This window comes from Rhinopithecus bieti, unplaced genomic scaffold (genome assembly GCF_001698545.2).
Source record: "Rhinopithecus bieti isolate Rb0 unplaced genomic scaffold, ASM169854v2 scaffold_9581, whole genome shotgun sequence".
Classification (NCBI taxonomy): Eukaryota; Metazoa; Chordata; class Mammalia; order Primates; family Cercopithecidae; genus Rhinopithecus; species Rhinopithecus bieti.
Genome location: NW_016806413.1, coordinates 2,492,059 through 2,505,639, shown reverse-complemented (window position 1 = coordinate 2,505,639; position 13,581 = coordinate 2,492,059). Strand labels below are relative to the sequence as shown.

Here is a 13,581-nt window from a genome sequence, read left to right as displayed (position 1 = left end):
GTGTTAGCCCCTTACTACCTAGATCAGACAAGAAGTGGCACGGGTCTGGACTGGGAGTTTGGATGGCCATGGAGATGAAGAAATCCACTTAATATGGCAAAATATTGGAACTTTCTGGATATTCTGATGATTCATAGGGGACACAAAGAACAGATTTTTACCATCATGGTGCCCTTACACCTCCTGCTTTGCAGGACCCCCTCATGGAATGGAAGCACATCCAGGCTGAAGGCCCCTGTGTTCCAGGTGCTGTGTGGGTGCTGACCTGCCAGGTGACTCCATGATGGCTTCCATCCTCAGGGTCACCATCAACTAAGACAGACTGAAGATGTAAATAGTAATGGAAGGACATGAAAGGTACAAGAGTCAGAGGCCAGGCCAAGAGCACAAGCTGAGCAAGGGGCAAGGAAGGCCCCCTTGATGGCTGGGTCCAGAACCGGGACTGCAGAAAGAGGAGTTTTCTGGATAGAAAGGGGTGTGGGCCTTCCAGTCAGGTTCAGATCCACAGAAGCATGCACATGTGGTATGCTAGGGGCACCACTGTACCATCGGGGAGGGGCATGCTGGAAAAGAGTCTGCAGAATCTGGGACTCACTCTATCCTGGGGCAATGGGGAGTTTAGGAGAGGGTGAGTCAGATCAGTGTGGTGTTAGCCTAGAGTCAGGAAGATGAGTTAAGAGATCTGTTGAAGTAAAATTATTCATTACAGAATAGCACCATGTATGTTTCTAAAATACTTGGTGCCATATTTATTCTCCTGGGGGATTCATCTGAGCACTTAGAAAAGAATAACTGGGCCCTTGAGTCTTGGTTGCAATCATTCATTCATCCAACCAGTATTCATCAAGCATCTCCCACAAGGCCAACGCTGGGGACCCAGTGGTGAAGTTGGAGGAGACTTCACTCGCATGCCATGAGAAGTGCTTTAAAGGAAGAGGACCAGATACCTGTAGAGCATGTTACAGAGGAGTCAGGTCTGGTCTGGGGAGGTCCAGGAAGTGACTGGAGTTGAAGCTTGAAGGAGTTGGTATTCAACATGCAAAACTGGGAAAGAGGCATTTGAAGGAAGTAGCTCGTGTGAGGGCCCTGGGGTGGGAGGGAGCATGGTTCATTTGAGAAGTTAAGAAAGCACAGAGAGTAAGGAGGAGAACAGGGAGGGTTAGAGGAGGAGAGGGTAGGGCCTGTGCCAGGCCTGGCTCTGCCCTTTAAGGTGCCAAGTCCTTGCAAGCATTTGAAGTTAAAACATGATGGCTATTTGTTGATGATTTCTTGATCTGTTTCCCCTTAGGCACTGGTGGATTCTCGACAGAACCACAAAGTGGAGTTGGCTACAGATGAGTCTGTTCATGGCCTCAGCTTCCCACCTATTCCTGAGTCACCTTTTGCCCCTCAGACAGAGATGGGATAGCGCCAGGATGTGGGTTTGTGTTGTCTAATTTCTTGGAGTTTGTACAGGTTTTACCTGGTACCAGCGTGACCTTCCCAGGTACCCTCTTGGTCAGCAACTCACAGTCTGCTTGCTTTATTTTATAAGGAGTTAATCCCACTTTCTGGAACTTACTCATTCTCAGAGTGAGTGGTTGTTAGCCCTCAAGACAGTCCGCAGAAATTTCAGCCCCATGGGAAAGAAAAAAATGCAGGTCTCTACCTGATGCTTGGAAAGCCAGCCATGTTAACTTTGTCAACACCAATGCTCATCAATTATGCACATTTTTCTAGTGTTCCCAACCTAGATTCCCAGCCTGGATTCTGTGGGCCAGAGGCCCCAGGGTAGAGATTATAGCCTAACATCCCAGCCGAGAATCCTTGATTGCAGATAGGAAAAATCCAGACATTTCTGAACTCCAAGACCACAGTGATTTACGTGGCTTGGTGATAAGCTATTACTGATAAATTACTCGAAGTTTCTGCTTCACCCGACTCTGGCAAGAACTTTGGCAGAACTTCTACGCCATATCCAGTACTAGGAACTTGCCAAGTTTATGTCCTTAAAATAAAGTGGGTTCCAAGATAGATGGCAGAAAGTGGGAAATGTGGTTTTTCTTGATTGGGTAACTAAGAACCACACAGCAGGCGGGAGCCATTTTGGGCCAAAGAGCTGTTCATTTAAAGTGTTTATTGACACCTGGAAATAGGGATTAAACTTCAAATGCTATTTTCACATCAAGTTTATGCTATATAATTTCCTAATGGTGATAAAATCCAGGCAGCTACCAAAAGGAGAGCTCCCAAGTGATCTTACTACTGGGTCTCCCTAGTACAGACATTCAGGATCCTGGACCAGCTGAAGCCAGGGGAGGAAGCACCCCGGCGGGTCACCAGCTGATGGAAAGGAGGGGCCGTGATGGTTAAGTATTTCCATGTTGGCTACCTGATTTCTTTTCAGCTGGTCTCAGCTTTGGTTGGTTTTTATGACTGCCTCAAATTCTCAGTGGTCACCCTTATTTTTTATTTGGAATGTGTTCCACACTCTGTAGAGGACTGAGTCAGGGAGATTGCTGTGCATCCTTGAAGGGTTCCATTTTGACCCTGATCATCCTCAGTAGACATGGGTGCTACTCCAAGCGTGGCCTTGGAGGTTTGGGGACCCTGGACAGCATACAAATCGAGAGGTGAGGGACAGCCGAGGGAAAGAAACTACTCAGAATACGCGGTAAGAACCATGTCTAGGGGCCGGGCGCGGTGGCTCAAGCCTGTAGTCCCAGCACTTTGGGAGGCTGAGATGGACGGATCACGAGGTCAGGAGATCAAGACCATCCTGGCTAACACGGAGAAACCCTGTCTCTACTAAAAATACAAAAAACTAGCCGGGCGAGGTGGCAGGCGCCTGTAGTCCCAGCTACTCGGGAGGCTGACGCAGGAGAATGGCGTGAACCCGGGAGGCGGACCATGTCTGGTTTCTGTTTGGCAACACAATAATGGGATTCCTTGCATTTCTCCCAGAAAAGCATTGGTGGGGGAAAAAACTTTGTTCTGGGAGGTGCAGTGATCATCAAATACTATGAAGGCCCATCATTGGACATACTCAACCTGTGGAGAGCTGTGTTTTCCCAGAGAAATACCAATGCACAGGTAAGTTTGTATTCAGGACCCAGGACTCCTTGGAGCCATGGATACCCACCCATGACCCCTATGGGATGGGGAAGTTCACAAAAGGCACAACAAAAAAAGTCTTTCAGGTGGGGCTGGGGAGGGCAGTGAAATGTTGGCTTATGCTTGCTTCCTGGTTCTCACTTCTGGCTGTTCTCTGTCCTCTCTCCACCTCCTCCTCCAGCAGCAGCAGCAGCAGCACAGAGGCATCTCTGCGCCCATCGGCCTGCCCCAGAGACCTCCCCAGCATGGTGTGGTGGGGCAGCTGGTGTTGTGAATCAGGCCGTTGCCAATCAGAGAACGGCTACTTCACAACACCAGGGCCGCACCACACTACAGGCAGCATTCCGGCTCCAGAACCCGCAAGGGCGCCCTCTGGCGAGGCAGCCACACCCACCGCAGAGGACCGTCAGCTCCAGAACCCAGGCAGTTCTGGGCTGGCTGCTGCAGCTCCCCTGCAGACACTGGCCTCCTGAGGCTGCTGTTTATCCCCCAACACAAATGCTCTACTTTTAAAGAAAAAGACACGCCTGGTAACATTAGCTTCCTACAGAGAAAATGATGCGACCAGGCTTTCCACTGTGAAAATGAAGTTATGGGCCATCAGGAGGGTTAAGCACCACTCAGCTGAACATTTCCTCCTAGGTGCGGAGCTGGGACCGTTGTTTTGACACTTGGTGATGGTAGCTTTGAATAGGGCAAAGTAGAGGAAAGGGAGGACCTAGTAATAGGACAGTGGCCTCCTGGAGAGAGGAAGGCTCTTTGTAGCCACATATACAGGTAACGCATCTACTTCCTAGATGATCCCAGGGTCCCTGGAGAGCAAACGCCTTTCTTGGCTGGGGAGAGTTCCACAGCTCTCCATCAGCGCATGTCCCAGTGACCTGAGTGCTGGATAAGAACCAAGCACGGGATTGTTCCTAGGGCACTGATCTGCCAGACACTCCATCAAAGGCAATACCTGCCATTCATTACCTGTGCTGACAGATGGGCTTCCTTTCCCCAGGTCCTTACAGTCATGGACCCAGCAGAGCTGGAAAACTAATGGAGGTCTCTAGAGTTGGAGTAGTATTTCATGCCTAACTTAAATCTTATATGTGACATCACCATTTTTCAGAGCCCAAGCAAGAGTTTTCAAGATAGAGTGGCTGGGTTGGCTAGTGTCCTTTCCAAAACACTAATAAAAAGGAGGATGTTCCTCTCTCTAGCTTTTTATAGGACAAAGATCCAGAGCCACTCTGATTAACTCAGGCCCAGTCTATAGTCTGTTTGTATAGGGATCTTGCTGCTCTGAAAACCAGAGAGATGGATAAAAACAAGCACCATGCAAACCTTGCATAGCACCCAGGTTACATAGAGCCCGAGTTAACCAGAGCCACCTGCATCTATATCACCTTAGAATTCTGGAAGGTGAGTCGACTTCTGTAAAGTTCTATCCCTCACCCCATCCCTATATCATTAACGGCATCTCTGAAATTTGTACTAAATTATGTTTAGGGACAAATATCTTCAAAGCAAAGTAGTCCCAGTTTTCAGAAAGGGCTTCTTGCCGTCTCCTTCATCCAGTTACCAACTTGCCTACCACCAACAGAGTCCAAGCCAAAGCCACTCATGGTGTGGTCCATGGGCGGCAGCTTCAGCATGTTGGAAAAGCAGGATCCCAAGGGCCACCATGCACCTGCTCCATCAGAATCTCCAGTGGCCAACTCGGGGAACATAGCAAGACTAATCTCTACAAAAAATATTTTTAAAAATTAGACGGGGGTGTGGTGGCACACACCTGTAGTTCCATCAGCTACTCAGGCAGCTGAGGTGGGAGGACCTTTTGAGCCCAGGAGTTTGAGGCTGCAGTGAGCAGAGATTGTGCCACTGTACTCCAGCTTGGGTAACAGAGCAAGACCCTGTCTCAAAAAAAAAAAAAAAAAAAAAATATCCAGTGGGGACAGCAAGCTGGGCAGGAACTCTGTCACAGGCACTCCAGGGGATGCTTCAAACCCACTTCCACCCGCTTTTGGGTCTCCCCACAACCTCTCCAGCTTCCATTTCAGGCTTATCTCTGCCACACTAAATGCACTCCTAAATCATGCAAATGCCTCCCATTCCTGGCCTTGTAACTGCTTAATGGGTTATCCTCACGCTAACCTCAGTGGGACCTGTGAATGACATCCACTCCCCTCCTCACCCCTCCTCCCTTTCCATAAGATCCCTCTGGCCCCTGACGCAGGGCCTTCATTCAGCTCAGCCCTATCTAGAAAGCTCCCAGCTGCCTCCAAACTCCCGTCATTGATGCCTGACCATCCTCCAGGTTTTAGACAGAGCTAACTCCCACTACCCAGGCGGCCAGGTCAGGTAATAGCTCTTCTGTGCACTCAGCAAGCTGAATTCCATCCCTTCAGAGCATTCATCTCATTTTGTCATTACTCATTCATGAATGGGAATCTTTGCTGAATCTGTGTCTTTCCCACTGGCCATAAGCTCCTTGAGGGCAGGGTTATTCAGCTTCATTCACTGCTGTACCCTCCAGCCTAGTTCAGTGTCTGGCACTAAGTAGACACTGAATAAATCTGTTCAATGAATGGATGAGCACAGCCCAAGCCCAGTGTCCTTCAAGGTCAGACACTCTTGCCATTTGTTGAAGCCCTGGGTCTTTGTTTCCTTTCAGTGGCATCATTATTAATAGTAGCAGGCAATTACAGAGTAGAAACTGCCAGGCACTGCCCTGAGCCCTCCATGTACATTTAGCCATGCACTTGGTGCCTCCATTTCCTCCTTACAATAGGCAGGTCATGTAACCACCCTTTCAGGTAAGTACCAAGACCACACCATCCATATTGTTGGTGATTGGTGTCACTACTGTTTAAACCCAAGCACTCTGGCCTCAGAGTCCATGTGTTGAGCCACTGCCTCCTGCTGCTAAGGAGCCAACGCGAAGGGGACAAAGCTGATGATGGAAGTTCAGGGCTGCTCCCAGGGACTGAGCAAAAAAGCCTTCTCCATTCTCAGAGGCTTCCACTCTGGTTTCTTAAACCAGGTAGACCAGGCAGTGTTCTCTCCCTTGTGTGCATTTGTAGATTCTAACCTTGTTTAAAGCACTTCATAATGGAACCTGATTAAAAACCTAATAAAATATAAAATGGGGTCAAGTCCAGAGAGAGAATGAGAGAACCATTTAAGATCCAGAGGATGCTCTACTTAATTTTGGTATTGAGCTGCTGAATTCATTTGAAGTTTGCACAGTGACTTCAGAGGTCGAGACCACAAAGGCAAATTGTGCTCCCCACCCACCTCACCCCACCCCTGTCCAGAACTGTTTCCTCAAGGCTAGCCTAGGGGAGCACAACCTTGGGCTGCCTCCCCCGCATGCTTAGATCCAGCCAGAGCGCCACCCCTGAGCCACAGACCTCCATTCACATTGTGGCTTCTTTTCCAAAGTGTATTCACCTCGTTGAGAACAGCCTCTCCCCTCCTGAACATTCCAGACCTTCCACTTAGGCTGACTTAATGCCACCTGGTCAGAAAAAAACAGAGTGTCCATTCCCCCTTTTCTAAAACCTTGATTTTGTGATCATTTGAAGCTCTGACTTTAGAATCTCTGTATTATAACTTCCTTGGGATCCTACCTTTGCAGCTAGCCACATTCCAAATTATAAGACTCTCTCTGGAGGCCAGTTGTAGACAACCAAAAGCCCTGGCGATGTAGGGAGCTCGCCAGACACACACTTTTATACCCGCCACCTTGTCTTAAGCTGGTTACCATCTGCTGACCCCAGTCAGCTCTTCTGGGAAAAGCAGAGTTTGGGAAAGGAGTTCCCCGAATGTATTTAATAGCAAATGGAGCAGTGGTTCTCAAAGTGTGCTCCCTGGAGCAGCAGCGGCACCAGCATCTCCTGGGAACTCATTAGACATGCACATCCTCCAGCTGCACCCACCCCTGCTGAGTTAGCAGCTCTGGGGTAAGGCCAATGCACTCAAGTTTGAGAACTACCAAAATAAAAGAAGGGGGAGAAAACCCCTCGAGTATGACAGGTTAGAAGGCCACAATAGTGGAGCATCTGTGCCTACCATTTGCAGAAATGTGGGAAGTTTAGGGGGTTTACTAATGCATGTTGAATAATGATTCTCTTAAAACTTTTGTGAATTGTAAAAGTAAATTTCTAGGGATGCTGGGCAGTGATAACCTGACTCTCCCATTTTCACCTGCACACACATGCCCAGAACATCCTCTTCTCCTTCATAACAGGGAAGTTGGAAGGTAAAAGTTATTTTCTACCAATATAAAGTCTTAGATTTTTATTTATTAAATTCTTAACACAGTATATGGCACAGTTACCTTTTAAAGGCTTTCCATTTATTTAATCTGAGCCCACAACAACCCCAATTAAGGAGAGGAACTAAAGCCAGAGAGATTTAGGAGCCAGCCTGTACCTCAGGGATGAGAGACATTACTTGCTGGAGCAGAGATTTGAGCTCGGCAATGCTCCCAGACCCACAGTTGCCCTTGCTTTTGATTTTCTACCTCCATTATGAACAAGTGGGGATCATAAAAGTCAGCTGGGCCCAGCTTACAGCACCTGTTTCTGTCTGAGCAGTGAAAAGCCATTTGATTGGCAGTCAACTTGGAGAAACTCTGACCTTAAATGATAGTGCCATAAAGACCAAACACACTGGGCAGTCATATCGTTTCAACTTGACAAAATTTGTCATACTTTTTTCTCAAGGCAGCCTTCTGGATTTTTGCTAGTGGCAGGGGTAGATTTCCTTGTTTTACTGGTAATTATCACCTTTTACCTTAGACTTCATAGGTGGTCTTTTATGCATTCCTTGTGAAAGCCATAGCCAAAAGCCTTTTCAACCCCAAGCATCTGTCTCTTGGTAGGTACTGGCTTCAGGCAAGTGGCTTCTGTCATGAAGAAAATATAATAATTTGAGTGTCATTGCTACAAGGCAAGTGTTCCTATGTACTCCATCACACCAACTGCAGTGAGACTATCAGGAAAGCTTTGGGTACGCTCCCCAGGAAAACTGCACATCACTCTGCTGAAATTTCAGGAAAAGTTTACGGGTCTCAAGGACAGAGCTGAAGTCAAAAAATTTCACCTTCGTGTTAACTTTTATGGATTTTTAAGGGGAGGGGCAAAAAAATTCATTTCACCATTCCCTTTGTCTTCTTAAAACTCAGAAGAAAGCTCACACACAGACCAATGAGCTTGAAATCGCTATTTTAAAAGGCATAGCAGAATTTTGATAGAAAAATAGAGCAAAATAAGCAGTAAAACCTCATCTCTAACATTCTCCAGCTGCCTGACATCCTGGTTCAGTTCCGGAGACTCTGCATCACTCCCTAGTTCCAGGGAGTGGCACAGGAGCCAAAACGAGACCTGAGGCTGAGGCCCAACAGAAGATGAAACTTGGGAGCAGCCTCAGCTCCAGGAATCCTCACTTTCTGGCACAGCAGGTTTGGGTGCCGCAGAGCCCAGGGCTAGGCGCCTGCCAGCAGTCCATCAGTCACAGTCTCAGATGAGTGGCATCAAGGAGGAGCCCACTGAAGTGAAGAAGAGCTGTGAGGGACACCTGCAGCAGAAATGTCCACCCCCCGCCTTGTCCCACTGAAGCTCCATCTCACAGTTGGAGAAGTGGAAGCAAAGGAACCTGTCCTAGACCACACAGCCTGGCCCTCTGTTTCCAGAGCCAGAGGTCTTTGTGCTCTGGAACAAAGACAGTGACCCCATTAACCCACTGGCACTGTGTGCCAGGCACTTGGCCTGTGTCGTCTCATTGCAGCACAGAGCAGCTCTGGGAATGGAAGCAGTGTCATTCCTATTTTTCAGGTGAGGTACAGACTCAGAAAGGTCAAACTTGCTCACGGTCTCACAGCTGGTGAGTAGGTTGTCAGACTCCAAAGATGTGTGCTGCTAACCCTGCCCAAAGGGACTTCATCCTCCTTCGTCGACAGTTCTCCCGACCACCCGCCGACAGGCAACGTAGGTGTGATTGCCTTCAAAAGTTTTCTACCTGCCTTCAAGCTTGAAGCACTAGAGACTGAGGGAAGAGAGAACTGGAAGTGAAGGAAGAAAAAAAAGCTATTACCCTCCTGCGGTGAACCTCCAAGGTTGTTCCCTCAGGCCTGACTGGACTGGAAGAAGCAGGGGTGTGTGTGTGTGTGTGTAATTTGACTTTGTGACCATGAAACTGAGTTAATACTCTTCTGTCGTTGCCTGTTTCTTCTTGTACATTGCCTAGAGGAATACCCATTAATGTTTAGAGGCATGGAATGATAGAAACACTGTTCAAGGACCAAAAATTTAAAAATTGCTGACATACAGCATAGAATGTGAAAGTCCCTGATAATCTTATCCTTAGGGATAACCACTTGCCATTTTTTACAATTTGAATTTTTTTATGATTACAAAAGTCAGACACATTTAAAAATACTTTAAAACAAAATAAAAATAAATGCTTCATTGCTCAGGTTACCTTAGTACATGCAAGGTTTGAGACCACATCCATCAATGCAATTTGCTGCATAGATTACCAGATCTCCCCACCATTGACCTCTTGATTTTTTTTCACTCTGAGAGCAAACAGAATGGGCAAGGGCTGACCTGAAATCCTTTTGAAACACAGGCTGGATCCTAGGGCTTTGACCTCCACGGCTCACTGCCACACAGGATCCATCTCTGTGCCCCACTCCCACTGGCCTTCCTGCTGCTGCTCACACAGGCCTACTCCTAAGGCTTCTGCATACTCTGTTCCCTGCAGAGACCTCTCTTCCTCTGAACAAATGTGGGACCCATCTCTGCCAAGGCTGGGAAGCAAATAGCCCCCACTTTGCCTTGCCAGCCTGTGTTTGCACCATTCCTGTGGTGGCCTCTCCCAGCTGCTTTCATGTGGCATTTGAGCTCTGGGAAGCTGGAAGTTTGTGGAGTCCAGTTCCCTCATTTTGCATATATGGACGATAAAGCCCGCAGGCAAGGGCTCTGACAAAAGGAAAACTGCTTTCCATTTGGCATTGTGATGCAGAGGCTGTCACAGACAAGCCTGGGAATTTGGGATACATCTTGCTGAGCCTAGAGACAGAAAAGAGCTTCTGGGCTGCCTTCCCTGAGCCCCAGGCCAGGCCCCTCCAGGACACACTTGCATGGCACCCTGTTCTTCAAGACACTGCACACTAATGACAATGCGAAGGATTAACTGACTTTTCCATATTCTTGTTTTCTACCAAGTGATAAGCTTCAGAAGGACAAGGTATGAGTCCATTTTGCTTTTTGCCTTCCCCAGCACATGGCACAATGCCCAGCACAGTGTTTTGAGAGACAGCTGACTGGCTGTCTCATACAAGGTCCTGCTCTATTGGGCACAAGGGCTGCTTAACACATTCCTGTGCTACAAAAGACGGGCAGTGCTCCTCACCTCTAGGAGCCACCAAATAAATTCAGATACGAATGCCAAAAAGAGGGCAGCACCAGCTTAGGGAGAAAGTGCCTTGATAAGGCACTGTTTCTATCCATGGAGGCAGTGTGGAACCACAGGAATGATCCAGGACCTAGAGGAGAGAGCTTAAGTCTTACTTGCAGCCAAAAGCCTTCAAACCTGAGCTAGCCAGAACTGTTGTGTCAGAATTCTCACCCATGACAAGCAGCCTGGAGGTAGGGAGTCCAGGGTTGATGCATTGACTTAAGGTGTCATCAAAAGCTTAGACTACCCTTCTGCTGCACCACCCTTATCACGTCGTGGTCACAAGAGGACTACTGCTGTTCAAGTCATCACTTCCACATTCCAGAAGGAAGAAAGGAGAGGTAGAGGGGCCAGAAGTATCCCCACCTTTTAGGAGGCATTAGCTTTCCCAGAAACTTCCATGTCCACCCAGCAGACTTCCACTTACATCTCACTAGGCAGAACTCCTATCACTTGGCCACCCCAGCAGTCAGGGAAGCTGGAAAGGTGAGCATTCAGCTATAGAGAGTGGAAACACAAGCAGCGAGGGAAGAACAGGTCAGTCATCACTGTAGAGTTCCCTGCCCTGCAGCATTTGCCAAAACTAGGTAAATTATTTTTTAACATAACAGTGTTTTTGTGGATTTTCTTATTACAAAAGCAATGCATATACATTGTTACTTTAGAAAATAAAGATTTTAAATCTTCGACAAGCCCATTACTCAGAAGTGACAACTGTTACTCCTGGTTTATTAGCTTTCTAGATCTTTGTATTTTTTTTTTTTTTAACATGGGTGGAACCACAATACGGGTTGCTTTGAAATCAGCCTTTGCACTTGGCATTGTGAAAAATCTTTCCAAATCATTAAATGTTCTCTGCAGAATTACATTTTATGTATTTGTGTTCCATTGAATAAGGCACATAATTTGTTTATTCGGTCTCTTGGTGTTGGGCATGTTTATAAAAGTAAAATGTGAGAAACCAAAACTAGTGATTCTCCTTGTAGCTTAATCTTTGACCCAGGTGTTCCCTGTCTAGGAATATCTTGGAGTATTTGTGGATGTGTACATCTTCAGAGCTTTTGAAACTTCCCACGAAATTGCCTTTCTAGATGAACTGTTCCAATGTACGATCCCAAGAAATGAGATTGCCCATTTCCACCTCCTAAAATTTTCACCAACACTTTAAAAAAAAGACTGGGGAACAGGAGTGGTAACCTACCCCGGCCCTCTTGTCTCCCAGATGAGAGAACAAAGGGAAGTACTTGTGCAGGACATACAGCATGGCCAACCCTGGAACCCAGGCGGCAAGATGGAAGGCCAGGCCCCTCCGGGGTTCTCAAGGAGAGACGGACAAGGTCAGACTCAGGGGCATGATGCCTTGTAGACTGTGGGTGTGTGCAGTCCCAGTCCCTGGTCTGGCAGTCCCTGGGTGGACAGATTTGCTTATGACTCAGCATCTTATTTCAACTCAAGTTGTGTGATCCTAAGCTTCTCACTTAACTGTTTCTGGGATCAGTAAAAAGAGGAAATAGGGCCCAGAACCAGGTCCTGTTGTCAGCCATCATATCTGTTAGGGACTGAATCGTGTCCCCCTGATATTTATGTATTGAAGCTCTAACCCCCAATGTGATTGGAGATGGGGCCTTTAAGGAGATCATCGAGGTGAAATTAGGTCATAAGGGTGGGGCCCTAACCCAATAAGACTGCTATTCTCCTAAGAGGAAGTGACTCCAAAAAGGTGAGTTACCAGAGGAAAGATCATGTGAGGACTCAGCGAGGAGGTGGCCTTCTACAACCCAGAAAGAGAGGTCTCGGGAGAAACAGTCCAAGCTACGTTGATCTTGGATTTCTAGACTCCAGAACTGTGAGAAATATCTTCCTGTTGTTTTAGCCAACCAGTCTGTGGTATTATGGCAACTGTAGAACACTCATACAGTGCCCCAACAGGTGTAGCAATCACTGCTACTTTTCCTGAATCCCAAGCCACAAGTGTCAGATACCCTAAAACTGGAGTCAGATTCTTTCCATAATCCTTGAATATGCATGTGGCAGATGCTGTGAACGCCCCACCCAGGACTGTGATGGACATCTCCCTGCATGCTGACTGCATCCATGCCACCCCTCCCCAGCTATATATACTTGAAGCTCTTGCTAGTGCCCTGGGAGCCGCTCAGCCTACATACAAGCCATAGGTGCTAAGTGCCTGGGAACCAACGCCCATGAGGCTGTATTCCACCAGTGAGGAATGGAAGTCAGAATTGTCCCAACATTCTGCACAGCTCCTCAGATGGTCTCCAGCAGGATGGAACTCCAGTTGCCCATGTGGACTGGTTCATTGATGCCCTTTATTGGCTCATATTCCTCTCCTCTCTTACACCTCCCTCCCCCACAAACTCATTCCAGGACCACTTCCTGGAATGTCCTCTCAGGTAAACTACTTGCCACAGCATCTGCCTTTGAGGGAACCCAAACTAAAGCATGTGAAAAAGCTGTGGAAGGAGTTGTTGTTTTGTTTTAATAGACTATATTTTTAGAGCAAAACTGAGTGGAAGGTACAGATTTCCTATGAACTCCCTCCCATACCTGCACAGTCTCCCGTTATCAGCGTCCCCCACCAGAGTGGTACATTGGTTATAACTGATGAGCCTACCTTAGCACATCATTATCACATAAAAGTCCATAGTTCACATTAGGGTTCACTCTTGATGTTGTATATTCTATAGGTTTTGACAAACTTAATGACATGTGTCTTCCACTATAGTATCATACAGAATAGTTTCACTGCCCTAACTATTCTCTGCACTCCACCTATTCATCTCTCCCTTTCCCCTAATGCCTGGCAACCACTGATCTTTTCGCTTTTGATGTTGTATATTCTATAGATTTTGACAAACATATAATGACATGTGTCTTCCACTATAGTATCATACAGAATTGTTTCACTGCCCTAAATATTGTCTGTGCTCCACCTATTCATCTCTCTTTCTCCTAACCCCTGGCAACCACTCATCTTTTTACTTAGTTTTGCATTTTCCAGAATGTCACATAGTTGGA

At 47.2% G+C, this 13,581-nt stretch overlaps 1 long non-coding RNA gene across 1 annotated transcript; it reads left to right on the top strand.

Annotated features, from left to right (window-relative positions):
* The first annotated feature begins 3,420 nt into the window (after positions 1-3,420).
* Positions 3,421-11,411, top strand: LOC108532323 (uncharacterized). The gene is made up of 2 exons (XR_001886418.1): positions 3,421-4,500; positions 7,967-11,411. It is a non-coding gene; the product is annotated as an uncharacterized LOC108532323 (long non-coding RNA).
* The last annotated feature ends 2,170 nt before the right edge of the window (positions 11,412-13,581 follow it).